This window comes from Camelus bactrianus, chromosome 15 (genome assembly GCF_048773025.1).
Source record: "Camelus bactrianus isolate YW-2024 breed Bactrian camel chromosome 15, ASM4877302v1, whole genome shotgun sequence".
Lineage (NCBI taxonomy): Eukaryota > Metazoa > Chordata > Mammalia > Artiodactyla > Camelidae > Camelus > Camelus bactrianus.
This window is the reverse complement of record NC_133553.1, coordinates 57,114,002-57,129,368: the sequence shown is the minus strand read 5'-3', so window position 1 is coordinate 57,129,368 and position 15,367 is coordinate 57,114,002. Positions and strand designations below refer to the sequence as shown.

At 41.1% G+C, this 15,367-nt stretch overlaps 1 long non-coding RNA gene across 1 annotated transcript in view; it reads right to left on the bottom strand.

Annotated features, from left to right (window-relative positions):
- Nucleotides 1–15,367, bottom strand: part of LOC123615919 (uncharacterized) — a 36,465-nt gene that overhangs the window by 14,122 nt on the left and 6,976 nt on the right. The window contains exon 2 of the long non-coding RNA XR_006723730.2: nucleotides 11,678–11,728. This is a non-coding gene — a long non-coding RNA (uncharacterized LOC123615919). The remainder of the gene's footprint in view (nucleotides 1–11,677; nucleotides 11,729–15,367) is intronic.

The window sequence follows — 15,367 nt, the reverse complement described above, 5'->3', positions numbered from 1 at the left end:
AGCTGCTCCCGGCTGCTGGTCCACTCTGGGGAGCACCTACACTCCTCTGGGACCTCTCTCCTCTGCCCTGCCACACACTTCAATCTGTCTCTTCTCCCAACTATCTCCGTTCCAGGCTATCACTCCGTTTACTGGCCTTCCATTCTGAAGTTTCTGTCCTGGTTCCTGACTTGGTTATAACTCCTTACAGTGGATCAAAGACGTCTATAAGGCTTCTGCTATGTGCCTGAGATTATACTAAATGCATTCATACATGTTATCTCAATTAATCCTCATAATTATCTGATGAGATTAGTATTATACTAAGAAATGAAAAAACAAGCTTCTGCCTTACCAGAAAAATTCCCTCCTTTTCTGCTAATAGCACCCACGTTTCCTCTGGGACACCACTCTTCTCCCACTCTCAGTCCTTGTAATTCAACTGAGGCCAACTCCACCCAGCTCCCTGGTCAGTTAGAAACACCATGACTGGCTCAGAGATATACAAATCACATACCCATGTTGGGCCAATGATAGTTAACTCTGGGTCTTTGATGGGACCATCAGAAAAGGAGCTTTCCTTCTTCTGGAGTTGCTAAGCAGAGAGACTTGCTTCTGCTGGTGGACTTGCTGCCACCTGATAAGAGAATCTACCTGGGAGTGATGCCAACCCCAGAAGGAAGCAGGGTTAAAGACTGAGATGCAGCCACGTGGTGGCATGAAGTCATTCCTTAAACTTCTGGGTTGAGGTAGAGGCAGCAAATTCCCTTTGCAATTTAAGCTAATTTGAATTGGGTTTCTGTCACGTGAAACCAGAAGAGTGTTGAATGATACAGAGATTAAGTAACTTGTTTAATGTCACATATCTGGTAACTGGTGGAACTGGGCTTGGTTTGCCAAGGAGTCCAAGTCTCTCAAGGCGCCTGAGGCTACTAATAGCTATAAGAGCTGCACACATGTTCAGCATTCCTCCCTTGGTGTTTTGCATTAGAGCTTGAAGTAGGATGCATCAAATGAATCATTTCTTGCCTGGGTGTGATCTTGCTTCCAAGTTGCAATGTAATCATTATCACGCCCATTTTTAGTGACTTTCTGGTAGAAATCTTCATGGTCTTCCTCAAAGGAACTTGAGCTCTATGGCTAGTTGTTTCTTAATATCCATCTTCCTTCTTCTTTAGTGACAGAATCTTGCACATTTAACTGTTTACATGGTTACCTTGCACATTTAACTGTTGCACATTTAATACAAGACCGTATTTCTTGATGGAGCCGTCTTTCTTGATGTTGACTAAATTCTAACCAATGGGATGCAATCATAAGAGGTATGTGAAACTCCCAGGCAGTATCCTTAAAGGGAAAGTATGTATGTCCTCCAGCTATTTCTCCTTTATGTTGGCTGGAACATAGACAATTGCTGGACTCAAGCAGCCATCTTAGACCATGCGGTAGAAGACATGTGTTAAGGATGACAGAGCAACAAAATAGGAGCTTGGGTCCCTGACGATCTTTAGGTTTCCATGTAAACCCCAAACTGCCTATATTGTATTGAGACAAATGCCTCCTTTCATTTATGCCACTGTTTTTGTATTGCTACTACTGTTGTCATCACTAGCAGCTGAACCTAATCCTAACTAATACAGGTCCTTTCTATAAATCATGTCAAGGGGAAGGGCAAGAACCTTCCACAGCTTTGGTGACAGATCAGCAGATGGGTCCTGAACAGTCTGAGGGAGGGCTTATGAATATCAGAGTGACTGACCCCAGAGGTGGGTTTATGTCATGCTAAAGATTTGTAGGGACCAATCCCACAGGACCTGGGGGGATTTTGTGTTTATAATTTGTATTCTTTTTCTTCAGTGTTACAAACTTCAGACTCCACAAAAACCTGGATCCAGTGATGGCACTGCTGTTTTTTGTCTTGACTTACAAGGGTGTAATTCAGGGAAACCTCAGGACATCTCAGGAAGGAGGGTCTGACCTTGTGCCTAAAAACATCCTGTTTCCTCTGTCTTACTCCTATCCGCCCTAAGGATCTCCCCCAAATCTTGTCTCCTTCAGGAAGCCTTCCCTGAATGTCAAGAACAAGCTTGTGTCTTTCTCCTCCACTAGTGGTCCTCAGGATTCACTTCATTTCCTGTTCTCAGCTGGATATTGTAGAAGGTGCACTGGCCTTGGAATCAGTAGGCCTGGCTTGACTTCTAACGAGACACAACACTTTGACTAAGTAACTTAGCCTCTCTGGGCTTCAGATGTTTTTTATCTACAATGAGAGAATGATAGCACTTGCTTTAACTAGTTAGCCGGAGGAGGAAATTAGATAAAATACATGTAACTATTTGCTTGATGATGAAGTGTGATAAAATCAAGCATATTATGATTACTAATAACACAGCCCTAATTCCAAGGCTGGTCCTTCTCTTAGCTTTAATGTCATCAGATGGGGCCCACAGATACTCAGTCACCTCCTCTGTATATTGTTCTCTAATTTTTTTGTGTCACATTTTATTTTTACAAGTAGACTGGCATGTCCCAGAAGGCCAGGACCATGTTTTATAACCTGAGCACCTAGAACAGGGCTGGGCATACAGAAAGCATTTTAGGTACAAAAAGAGGCATAGAGGGAGTCAGAGTTGCTATCCAACAAAAAATAACTTGTTGGTAAATGTACTATTGCCTTGGGTCTAGCTCTTTGCTATATTATTTTCAGGAGCTGATAGGACTTGGTGAGGCAAACTCACATCAAACAAGCTCACAGGAGACTGATGTATAGCAGCCAGGTGTCAGCTTATTAGTTTAAAGTGGGGAAGTGCTGCCTGCCTAGCCCCTTCCTGGTACCTGCATGCCAGGGAGGACAGATTTTTGTTGAGAAGGTTGCTTGGTTAACCTGGAATCACGCTGTGGAGAAGTAGCCTGTTTTGAGGAGTATTCAATCTTGCCCGTTGTGTGGCTTCATGAGTCATGTCTGACCAACAACAGAGTCCACTTCTCCTGGGAACAGAAAGTTCACTTCCCCTGGACATAGTGCCTCTCCTGCTTGAACCTCAGTGAGTAAACAGGGTCAACTTCCCACTCCACAGACTTCCCTTTTTAAACATAGACATGTTTTCTCTTAACAGTGAACAATATAATTGATTCTTCTGCTTATTAAGTTACAATCATATTAATTTTGCTTCCCCAGAATCTTAGCTCAAGCTGCTACAACAGAACTCCATAGACTGGATATTTATCCAAAGAACAAGAGAAGACTAATTTGAGTGTATGTATATGTATATATGTATGTGTGTGTGTGTATCTCCCTATATTCATTGCAGCATTACTTACAATAGGCAGGATATGTAAACAATTTAAATGTGTCTATTATTGGATAAATGGATGAAGATGTGGTATATATACTCAGTGGAATACTACTCAGCTATTAAAAAAGGATGAAATCCAAAATCCTGACATTTGTGATGACATGGATGGACCCTGAAGACATTACTAAGTGAAGTAAGTCAGACAGAGAAAGACAATAATGTGTGATTTCACTCATATGAATCTAAAAACAAACCAAAAAAACCCAACAGAAGCAAAGAAACAAAATAAAACCAACACAAACTCATAGATATAGAGATCAGATTAGTAGTTACCAGAGGGGAAGGGGGTTGGGGGAGGGTGAAACAGGTGAAGGGGGTCAACTGTACAGTGAGGAATGGAAACTAGACACATGGGTCACTCTGTAATGTGTATAGATGTCAAATTATAATGCTGTACACCTGGAACTTACATAATAACTTTAAAAAATGCCCTAGACTGAGTGGCTTAACTGAAACTGATTTCTCACAGTTCTAGAGACTAGGGAGTCCAAGATCAAGGGGCCAGTTGGGTTCCTGGTGAAAACTCTTTTCCAGGCTTGTAGACAGACTTCTTGCTGTAACCTCATAGTGGGGAGAAAGACTGAGAGAGGAGACAGCTCTGGGGTCTCTATCTCTTTTAATCCTATCATGGAGGCTCCACCCTCAGGACCCCATCTAGACTAAGTACATCTCAAGGGCCCTAATACCCTCCCACCTACCTCATAAGACCATCACATTGGGCAGCTGGGGCTTCAATATATGAATTTGGCATGGGACACAAGTCTGCAGTCCATAGCACTAAGATTATACTCTACTTCATCATCTCAGGTAGTGCTTGCATATCTATCTATCTATCTATCTATCTATCTATCTATCTATCTATCTATCTATCTATCTATCTATCATCTATCTATCAGCTGTGACTTGAAATTCCTAGTATTTTCGGTTTCCTCATTATGCTGAAAGCATGGCTTATGTGTGCTTTATTTGCTCTCCTTGTGGGTGTTTGTGGCTTTGGGGGGATGCGAGGGAAGATTCTGATTTAGGGGCCGCCATTATCAATTGGGCTTCAAGACTCCCAAACTTCTCAATCTCTTGGACTTCTCCCATAAATAACCATATCTGATATACGCAACTTAAAACAAAAAGTTTAACTAGTTTAACTCTTGCAGAGAAACCTGATTTTAAGTTTTTGAGGACATGTCATGGCTGTCCCACATTCAGGGATTCTGGGACTATCTGTATGTTGAATAATGTTTGTGGTGCTGATCCTTGGACCCTATCTTATGTCTTTCAGCCTTACCAGTAGGGACTGACTTGTTGATTTTTATTGCCACCTGTTTTCAGCACACCTGAAATGGATCATCTGAAAATTCACTGAGCCTTGAACCATAATCCAGTGCAGTTAAAAGGCACTTTCTCTCCTGCTGAGAAATTAACACCTTCTCCTTTGTCCCAGCTTTCTGGGATCATTTCCAATATGTCCTGGCTGGGAGTTAATTAAATCTGTGTTGACACATACTCAATTTCAAGTGGCTTTGCACATACAGGAAACCTGTTGAGATTTTCCCCTTTGGGGTCCGAAACCACTGATCCATCCTTTTATCCCAGTTTTCAGGGTAAGTTTTCCACTCACTAGGAAAGGACAGAATTTAAAGTGAGAAATTTATGGGATTCACCACCCTAGGAAAATCATGGTCTCCCACTTTCCTGTAAAGCTTTCTAAATTTCAAGACTTGCCTTCTGCAAGAAACTTCGTATTTTCTATTAAAACAACTGGATTTATGATTACACGAAGCTCTCAGAGGCAGGGCAGAAGCAAATAAGTAAGGCTAGAATCCTCAACTCCACAGCACCACAGCAGCTGTTTCAAGAACACAGTACTCAAACCAGAGTCAGAAGATCTAAATGTAGGTCAAGTAATTTAAAATTCTGATTGGATATTGCATATGCACAGCCAGGAGCTGGGTTTTTTGTTTGTTTTTTTTTCCCCCATCAAGAGTTAGAAATTTGGGTGGGTTACAAAAAAAGTTATTAGCAGCAACATCTAGAATCTTTGGTTCACCCCAAGAGGCCCATGTCAGCCTCATCTGATGCCATGGGCTTATTTTAGTGTCTAGAGTGCCACTGGTGCACAGCATGAGCACTCCTCCATACTGAGCTGTGGCCTAGGTGCTAAAATTCTCGCATATGTTGGTCCTCACCTAGCTGGGTCTGCCGACACTGCTGTGTTACTGTGGTGCTGAGGTTCAAGGTTGCAAACCGGCAGCTGTGGGATATAATTGAAATGCAGGTGTGTCTTGTTTAGCCTGCCCAATATTCTATCCCTCTTTTTAAAAATGAGCCAACTTAAAAAAATTAGAACAGGATTTTGTGTTTTTCTTGAAACTCAGGTGCTCTAGCAACACCAACATCCCTACTTGGTAACAACGGGGTGTCGATGAATGGTGCTGCCCCCTTAGGATGGGGTATGTATGTCCAGTTTACCAGTTCCCATACAGCTTACTTCATTCGTTTACATTTCTGGTTAGATGTAAGATGTGCCACTCCCCATCCAGCAATGTCCTACACCAAAGGCTTAGTAAATGGCCTTGAAATGTGTCTGAAATGTGTGCCTGTGTGTGCGCATGTGTATGCATGTTGCATGTGTGTGTGTGTGCCCATGCACAACTGAGTGTGGGAAGGAGCAGGAGTGGGGAGTGGATGAAGGGTGGGCATTAACAGAGACAAGAGGAAAAGTGTCTTGGGGGAGGGTATATAATGCATGCCAAGAAATACAGGGCTTTGTCATCAGATGACAATGGTTCATTTAGAAATATTTCCCCCACTTCCCAAGGACAAGGAGCAGGGTTGGTTAGTGGATTGCATTCTTGCCCCCAAGGCCCAGGAATCTGCAGCGACAGCTCTGAGTAATGAAGGCTGGGGTGAGCGGCCTCATTTAGTGAAACACTGGATACCCACCAACCCTTCTCTGACATCCATTTTCTTTAAGTCTGTCCCTGTTTCTAACTCAGAATACTCGGCACGTCACATGGCATGGATGGGAACGTGCAAGGCGATGTAACAGAGAGAGTGGTAAAGAATATTGGACCTGAAGTCAAACAGGCATGGGTTCAAGTCTGCGTCACACTCCCCTCCCCAAGCTTAGCTGTGTGACCATAGGCAATCTGTTTAATCTCTCCTAGCTTTGGCTTCTTTGCTGAAAGTGAGGATAATCATGGTCTACACCTTAGAGTTTAGAGGAGTAAACAGTGCCTGGCATTTCTAAGTGCTCTGTACATGTTCCCTATTATTATTCCAAAGTTCAAAGCTAAGCAAATTTCCCAATTTGTAACTTTCCTGAAGATGGTTTTTAACACTGTGTTCTGCACAATCAGAAGACTATTGGCTTAGATGTTTCAGATGAAGTGCAGTACTCAGTTCCCCAATACTACAATTATTTTCCATATTTTGGGGTGTGGCTATGCAGTGGTGACCCACGGGGAGGCTACAGAACAGACTTCTATTTGTGTGCTGTGGCCCTCTTTATTTTGGAGTGAGGAGCTGGCTCTGGTCCCTGCTGTGTCACACCAACTCTCAGATCACTTACCCTTGTTAAAAAATGCCATCTGCCTCAGTCCTCTCTGCAGAAAGCCTCCCTGACTCCCATCAGGGTGTCCAGGGAGCTTCCTGACCACGCTGCTCAAACTTAACCATGCTGGCTGCCCACATCACAGCGGGAGGGGTTGGCTCAAAACCTCACACCAATTTTCCTCTCCTCCTCCCTCAGAAACCTGGAACTTCTCCCACGTGTAGATAGAGACCCGCTTTGGACCTGATCTAGAGAAAATTCCTTATTGCCCAACATATGAAATTGAAGACTCCTTGCTTCTCCCATCTCCTCCCCTCTCCCTCCCCTTTCCAATCGTAGAAAGGCAAGATGAAATGCAGCATTAGCCCTTGTTCCTGCAGCCCAGCTCCTTGGATGAGCATGTCAGGCTGGATACTGTAGCTAAACATAAATGAACGGTTATTAATGATGGTCATAATGTTTTCTAGCAGTTAGCTGGCTGTGATTCTAGGATTTTTTTTTTCCACTGTGTTTTGAAGGGTTAGGTTATTTAAACTTACCATCAAATAGAATCAAATCAAAGTGAGCTAATTTTTCTTAAACACTAATCATTTTAAGGCTATTGAACTAAATATAGAGGCAGTTCATTAAATCATTAAAACAGCCTGCAATAATGCTCACAAAGTCATTATGGAGCTATTCCCTAGCCAGAGAGGTAGTGTTGCCTTAAGCACAGTTTAATCAAATTAGATGGTGGGCTATGTCATGGGGTTTCTCCTATTGATATTCATTAAAAATACATGATTTATCACTAATCTCTGTGAGGTAGATCCCACTCTTCCAAATGAATTTTGTAAATGTCAAGGGGAAGAAAACAGAATGGCGTATTGTTATAATAATTTAAGAGTCGTGTGATCACATTTACATTTTATATACTATGCAATTTAGGAACAGATAATAGCTTTAACAAGGCTAAACTTTTTTCCTTAGTTAAAGTTAGAACAGAAAGGCTGAACCCTGAGGATTAGCCATTATATTTTATTGTAGAATGGGCCCCAACATTTGAATTATCTTTTCGAAGAATGGTAGCTTGGCCCATTGTTCAGCTACTGCTTCTCTCGGATTCTTTGGTGGAGGGATTTCTACGTAAATTCACACTGTCCTGATCAGTCAGAATAAGATTCCTGTTTTCAGATCCTGTCCTGATTTGGCAGTTGGGAGAGGCGGCTGGTTTTCTGGCTCCCACTTCATCCTCCACCGCTCTTTGGCCTCAAGATCTCGCCCTCTCAAACCCTAGTGAAATTTGCTGGCTCTTTCTTCTCAGTGGACTGTAAAGGGCTGATAACAGTTTAAAAGGGTTACCCCACCCAGAGGTATTTGCATGTTAACTGGGATCAAAGCTGAAACTAAAGGGATTAAGTTCTAATAGTAGAATTATAAGCATCAACCCATGGGTGGAAGAGGATTTTTCTACTGCCAGAGGGAAGCCTCTAGCCTTGATGGGTGAAGAGGATGGTCCACGGTGGGCACAGACGGGCCAAAGGTGGGTGGAGTGAAATCTGGTAGCAAGTAGACCGATACTGCTTTTCCCTTTTCCATGTTGTGCTTTTTCCTTTTTTAAAACTGTGAATTGAGCTTTCTCGGTTTCAAGAACTTCCTTCCTAAACAGGTATCTTTCTAGGGGGTATACTTTGAAATACTGATATTCTGACTAGTCCTTTAAAGATTTTTTTCCCCCCAAAACTGGGGACTAACACTTGAAACTCAAATTTACCAGTTTGGTTTAAAACTCTCAATCTTGTCTTTAAAATACCCCTGAAGGAAGAAAGACACTTAAAGGAGCAGTACCCCTCTTTTTGATACGAAAATGTGCCTGTTCATAGCAAGACACATGAGATGTCTCCCTACACTTAAAACGCTTATCAAAAGCTTTTCAGAATATGACTTGCAGCCAGAATGGTCAGAATCACAGACAGAGGCACTCGATTTGTGTAAGATAGGAGGCTTTTAGCATCTTGGCCATTTAACCTAATATAAAAGAGAAACACAGCTTAAATGAAATCCTACTTATTTTACTCTGCTATATTGCAGAATAATGGAATGCCTACCCTTTTCTACACAGGAGATCTCTAACTTGACTCTTGGCTCAGTGGGAAGCTCTCAGAACCATTTCCAATGCCAAACTCAAGATACAATAGGGTCTGGCCATTAGCCATGGAATCTCCTGCCTGTGAAATAATGGAGATGTGAACAGGATGGTACTGAATTATTAGCAGGAACTGACTTAACTTCTCGAAATAATAAACGAGGGTCCTAGCAAAGCCTCTTGTTAAGTAGCTAAGTGTCTAATTCACCTGGGATATTGTTTCGAAATTCATTTCATCTTTGGTAATTTGATGAAAGGAAGCACTGTACTGGTGGTTTCTCTCGTGCAAGGCTGCACGCACCTAAGGGCAGGGCAAATTTATTTTGATGATTTATGCCTGCAAGTTTTGTGGCTTAATGGGAAAATGCTAGATATATTTGAGATGATACTGCTTTCTCCTCCTTCTTCATTCATCAGGTAAACACCTTGATTACCTGCCTTCCAACTTTGTGCTCAATAGAACTTATGTTATCTGCTGACACTCTGGAAACATTATTCTTGCATATTTGTGGTTGGAGAAGCCCAGCAGTCACACGGTGACTGATTTCAGGTGGGCAGTGCTCGGTGTGCATTGTTTAACTCACAGCTCTTTTCAAAGATGGATAATGGGAGGCTGGGAGAGTAAACAGAATGAAATGGAATATTTTCCCTTATGCTCCCATGGTACCCCTAAAATCTCACCAAGAACTGCAGGAACAGCTTTGCTGCCATTCACTTGAAGGATAGGGAACTTATTTTCATAGGTTTATTAAATCTGTTAAAAATGAGAGGACTGAAATTAGAGATCATGGAATGAAGAGAGTTGAACAGGATGAGTGTAAACGGCTCATCCTGGTTTTCCCGGGTCTGTCCCCGTTTCAGCACTGAAAGTCCTGCCTCCTTGGAAACTCCTCAGTCCTGGGCACCCACATGGATGGTGACCCTAGCATGCTCTTGCCTTTGTTCTCCTTAACCCTTTAAAAGACCTGGGTGAGCTAAGAGCCACTTGCATTTTAAATAAAGAAATATATATGTATAAACTCTTTACACCGAAAACATCTCCTTTTAAAGCATTCCACTCTTAGGGGAAAGGGGTGGGGGTGTAAATTAGGAGTCTGGAATTAACATATAGACACTACTATATGTAAAACAGATCAACAACAAGGACCTACTTTGTAGCACAGGGAACTACATTCACTATCTTGTAATAACCTATAATGGAAAAGAATCTGAAAAACAACATAAATGTACATGTATAACTGAATCACTTCGCTGTACACCTGAAACTAACCCAACATTGTAAACCAACTATACCTCAATAAAAATAAGTAAATTTTTTAAAAAGAGAGAGAACGTAGAGAAGTTACCACAGTAGCTTATGGGTGAAAGGAAGGGAGAAGATGCAGATTCTAGGGAATACAAGGTTGTAGTGATGATTCTGTGAGTGGAGGACTGATAAGCATTTTCAATTTGATTCATGTAAAATTCTGGAGAATGCTAGTACTTTTTAATGTCTTAAATCAGTCAAGTGGTTGCCTGCCAATAGTGTTGAAGAGGGGGATGTATTACAAAAAGATCTGGGAAAACTTTGGGGATGATCAAATGTCATTATTTTAATTGTGCCACGATTTCACTGGTGTATATATATGCCAAAGCATCGAATTCTGCACTTCAAATATGTGTAGTTTGTGGTACATCAGCTATACTGCAGTAAAGTTGTTAAAAAAAAAAAAAGCATTCCACTCTTACTCTTAATAAGTTGAAACATTTAAATAGACATTTCACCTATTAATAAAAATGATTTTTTTACATCTTAATAAGTACTGTTGGGTGACAGAATTGAGTTGTCAGGACCTCTGTTCTCCTGGCTATTAATTCTTTTTCTGTCATAGTTTAAGAGATAGGATGAGACAGCCAGAAAAATAAAAAAACAATTAATTAAATAAATTTCAATTATTGTCTCATATAATCCTCAAAATTGGGGCAATAACCCCATTTTAGAGAAAATAAAACTGAGGCTGAAAACAGTTGTCAGTTTTCCTAACTCCACTTTTGTCCTGTCCTCAGGGTGTTGGAGAGCCACGCTGCCCACCTTTCCTAGCTTTGAAGCCTTCATTTAGCAAGTATCCACAGAGCACACCCTCCACACCTAGAACATGGTGAGGAGGACACAGCTTTCAAATCTGCCCTGTTGACCTTCTGCGCCAAGCCTTCTTCCAGGTCCAACTCAGAAACTATAACATTGCCTTAAATCCCACAAACAAACCAACAACCAGAGAACAATTAAGTTCTGCAGATTTTAACTGATGCCATGGTTCTTTGAGAACCCAGAGACAGTGGAGCGAGTCTCCTTGGCAAAGTGCTTGGGATGTGCACAGGTGTGCGGAAGTGTGTGCACGTGTGTCTTCTAATAACGACCCTCGTTTTCACTGCTCTGTCTCAGTGCACTGGAGGAGTGGTTATGGTCAATCGTGTTATTGTTAAAAGGAAGTCTATCTCTTTATTGACACCATATAGACTCTTTCAACATATAATGGTGTCATTAACCTTCATGTGGTCACTAGCCAGCCCCTCCCCACAATGTCTCTAAGAGTTTGAGCTCCCTGAGATGTAATTAACCTTAGACCCGTATCTGCCTCTTTTGTCATACACTTGAAGTCTCACCCAAGGTCCCGACCCCACACTCACCGTGGGTCTTGGAGATGCAGTTTCCTGTTGGATGTGGTGTGTGCCAAGGTCCTGCAGGGAGAAGAGACACACACGTTATTAGCAAGAGTATCTAGCATGGGGCTACATACAGGTGGCAGCTTAATAAGTACTCTTGGGTGACAGAATTGAGTTGTCAGGCCCTCTGTTCTCCTGGCTATTAATTCTTTTTCTGTCATGGTTTAAGAGATAGGATGAGACAGCCAGAAAAATAAAAAACCAAAAGCTCTTAAAGCCTGGCCTTCAGTTGAACGGAATAGAAAAGAGTGTTTCAGAAAGATGAGGGAGGTTAGATTCATTTGCATGGAACAGATGACCAGTGGATCCCAAACTCTCTGGGCATGGTCTCCAAAGGCTAGTTTTTAAACTGAAAGACAGTGAGGGTTTTCTTTTCCAAAATTTGCCTTTTTTTTCCCCCTTACATGTAATAACTAGCTTTCATGGTCAATAGCACATATCCCTCTAGGATAACAAGGACCTGTCTTTTCAGTGCTTATTCCCAGTGCTGAGTACATAGTAGATGCTCGATACATATCTGCTGAATAAATGAATATCATAAGCCCTGGAAAAAAGGGATTAAAAGTAATATTTATTGCTTAGTACAGACTGCTATATACCATCATAGGTGACAGAAGCTGCACCTGTATGAAGCATGTTTAATGAAACCTTGGATGGTCATATTAACCACTGTCCACACTTCTTAATCTGCTCTAACTAAGCCTTGAAACTTCTTCCTCTACTGAACAACTGAAAAATCTGTGGAGTGGCATATGGGTCATGCTTAGCATTTGACCTACAATACAAATACTTAATGATGGAGAAACTACATGGTTCATGTTCCTAGAATGTTGAGGAATAGGGGAAGACAGGTTGGTGAGTAATCCTAGGATCAGGCTTCATGAGGCAGGAAAGAAATATTCAATCAGGTGAGTGCCAGCTTCCTGGGATGAGGCACAAATCCAAGATTCCCATGTATGTCTATCAAAAACAAGGACTGTTTTCTTAATTTGGGCTATCTGTATAACACCTTGCACTGCTTTGACCTCTAGATCAGACTCAGTGTATCACAGAGGGAGCCCTGGCCAGAGGCATCTGCAGTTGTTCCATTGGGGAGGGAATGGGAGAGTCCCCAGGGACAATGGCTTTCCAACATCAAGTATTAAGTGATGTCTTATTTCTATTATATTGGCCTGAGTCCTTTCAGAACACAACCTCTCATGGTTCCTGTTTTCCTTAGATGGAGGCATAAAACACAGTGAAGAGGAGGTATGATGCTGAACATTCAAGGGAAATAGTCATTGTAAAAAGAAGATGGAAGGAGAAATTAAAATTAGCTTAAATAAGAGAGGGAAGGAAAATCCAATCCAGAGGGTTCAACTTCTGTAAAATCAAAGACACAGAAAATACAGCTAATGCAACAGAGACAAGACCAACATGGAGCTGTCTTCAACTACAAGGTGTGCAAATGACGTTCTGAATTGCATCCTTTTTCATCACCAAAATCTCCTTGCTGGTTACAAAGGCTACCATCAGGTCTGAGACCAGGCAAGATCTGCCTGCAAAGAGAGTGTTGCTTTTGTCTTCCAACTAATGAGAAAGCAATGTCAGGCATGTGAAGATAAACTTCTTTACTCAAAGTCTCAGAAGTAGAAGAGAATTATGGCGCCCCTAAGAGGGCATCAGATTGTGGCCGCTTCCAGTCACCCTTCTCAAAAGAGAAGCCAAGGTACAATGGTGGAACTGAACTCAAACTCTCTAGAAAGTCTCAAAAGTTTCTCCCTTATCCTTCCAAAATAAATGCAAGAGAACAGAGAGCTGACATGCTCCCTGGTCAGACCTCTCTCAAGGATGGACATTGATTGTTTCTTGGTCATCACAAGGGATAAGGTAAGCCAGTGAGTTTTCATGTCAGTTTGGAGAAAAAGTTCTCTACCAGATGTGCTTCTTGCCCTTCATAAAATGAAGAAATTTTTAACCTTCATTTGAAAATCTAAGCTATATATTTGACTCAGCTAAAGCTCATGCCCTGATGAGAACAAATATCTTTATATCCTTAATACAAAAGGTTGGAAACAATTTATCAGTGTGATGGAAACCTTTTACGGCATGTGGAAAAGATTCGTCTTAAGAAGCAAACAGATACAGTTTTTGCAATCATTAAATATCTTCTTACTTCATAAATCTTTTTTCCTCCTGACCCCCAAGCTGAATAAGAATAAATGCAGTAAGTTTCCTGATTCTTGGAACTTTGACATTAAAAACAAATGTGTACACCTTAGCCTTTCCATATTAACTTTCCTTTCTTATTTTCTAAGGCAGTGGGAGCATCATGCATCATCCACTGACATAGACTCTTATTTGCTTTACATAATTGGTCATTGAGAATAATTAAAATATACTAATTTAGAAAAGTCAATACATAAGAACTATTTTTTTTATTAGTGTGTCTAAAATATAAACTTTATCTTTCTACATAGGAAAAAAAAAACAGGTGTCAGAACAGTTAGAATAGTATGATCCCACTTTTGTAAACTGAAACAATTACATGTGCGTTTAGAGTGAGAGGAATGGTCTACACCAAAACAAGGTGTTGATAGTGGTTGTCTGGGTACAAGGGCTATATGAGTGCTTTCTGATTTCTCCTTTTTCCCTCTCTTTCTCTAATGAACATGAATCATTCTTGTAATAAAAAAAAAGAAATTGAAAAAATAAATAATACTAAAATAAAATAATATGCATAATTATCCTTCTCATACTCATAATTATATATCACAATACTCATAATAAATATATCATGGATTTGATGTATACGTATTTTCTTAGCTTACTTGAAGTTGAGTATACCAGCCATTCCTTCTGCCTCATTTTCCAGTCACAGCTGACTCCAAGGCCCAAATGCTCCTTGGGAAGACGAGGGGGAAAGTTCCCAGAGATGGGAAGCAGAAGCTGGCCTATGACATAGGACAGCAGAGTTTACTTGGTGCCTTCCTTTTGGTCGTACTGATACAAAAAGATCAAAGAACTAAATCCTGTCTCCTTTTCAAAGATTAACTTACACCAGTCCCATTTTTCTTTCCTTCTTCTCTTTCTTGCTCTTTCCCTCCCTTCCTTTATTTTCCACCCACTAAATCTGAAGCTTCTTTAGAGAGGGGCCTTCTCTTAGCTTGCTATCATGGTGTTGGTACAAGGTAGACGCTCAGTAAGTGTTAAATAAAGGCCCAGAAATGCAATTTACTCAAGGTCACACAGCAGGTTAACAGCAAGATCAGGACTAGAATTCAGGCTAAATCAGAAAACCTAACAGCTATGGAAAGCATACTGTGTCAAATCAAAAGCAATGTTGGTGTGTCAGGCGGGAGGGCTATGCTAGTAAACTGACAAGGACATGGGTGATATATAACATATGTAACCAGGCTATGGACAGAGATAAAGGGAGTGAAGGCAAGAATCAAGTCGATAAACTTTCACACATGTTTGCTCAGGCTCTGTTTATTATCATACTTGCTCCTTCGTGGAATAACTACTTTTGACCATTGTTTTCTATCTCTCACAGGAAAGAACATATATCGCTTTGTAAAAAGTGCAGGCACAACCAGCATTATATTTTTGCAGAGACCATTCCTGATAAATTTACCCAGCAAAGGAAAAAAATAAATCTGTCTACACTGAAAT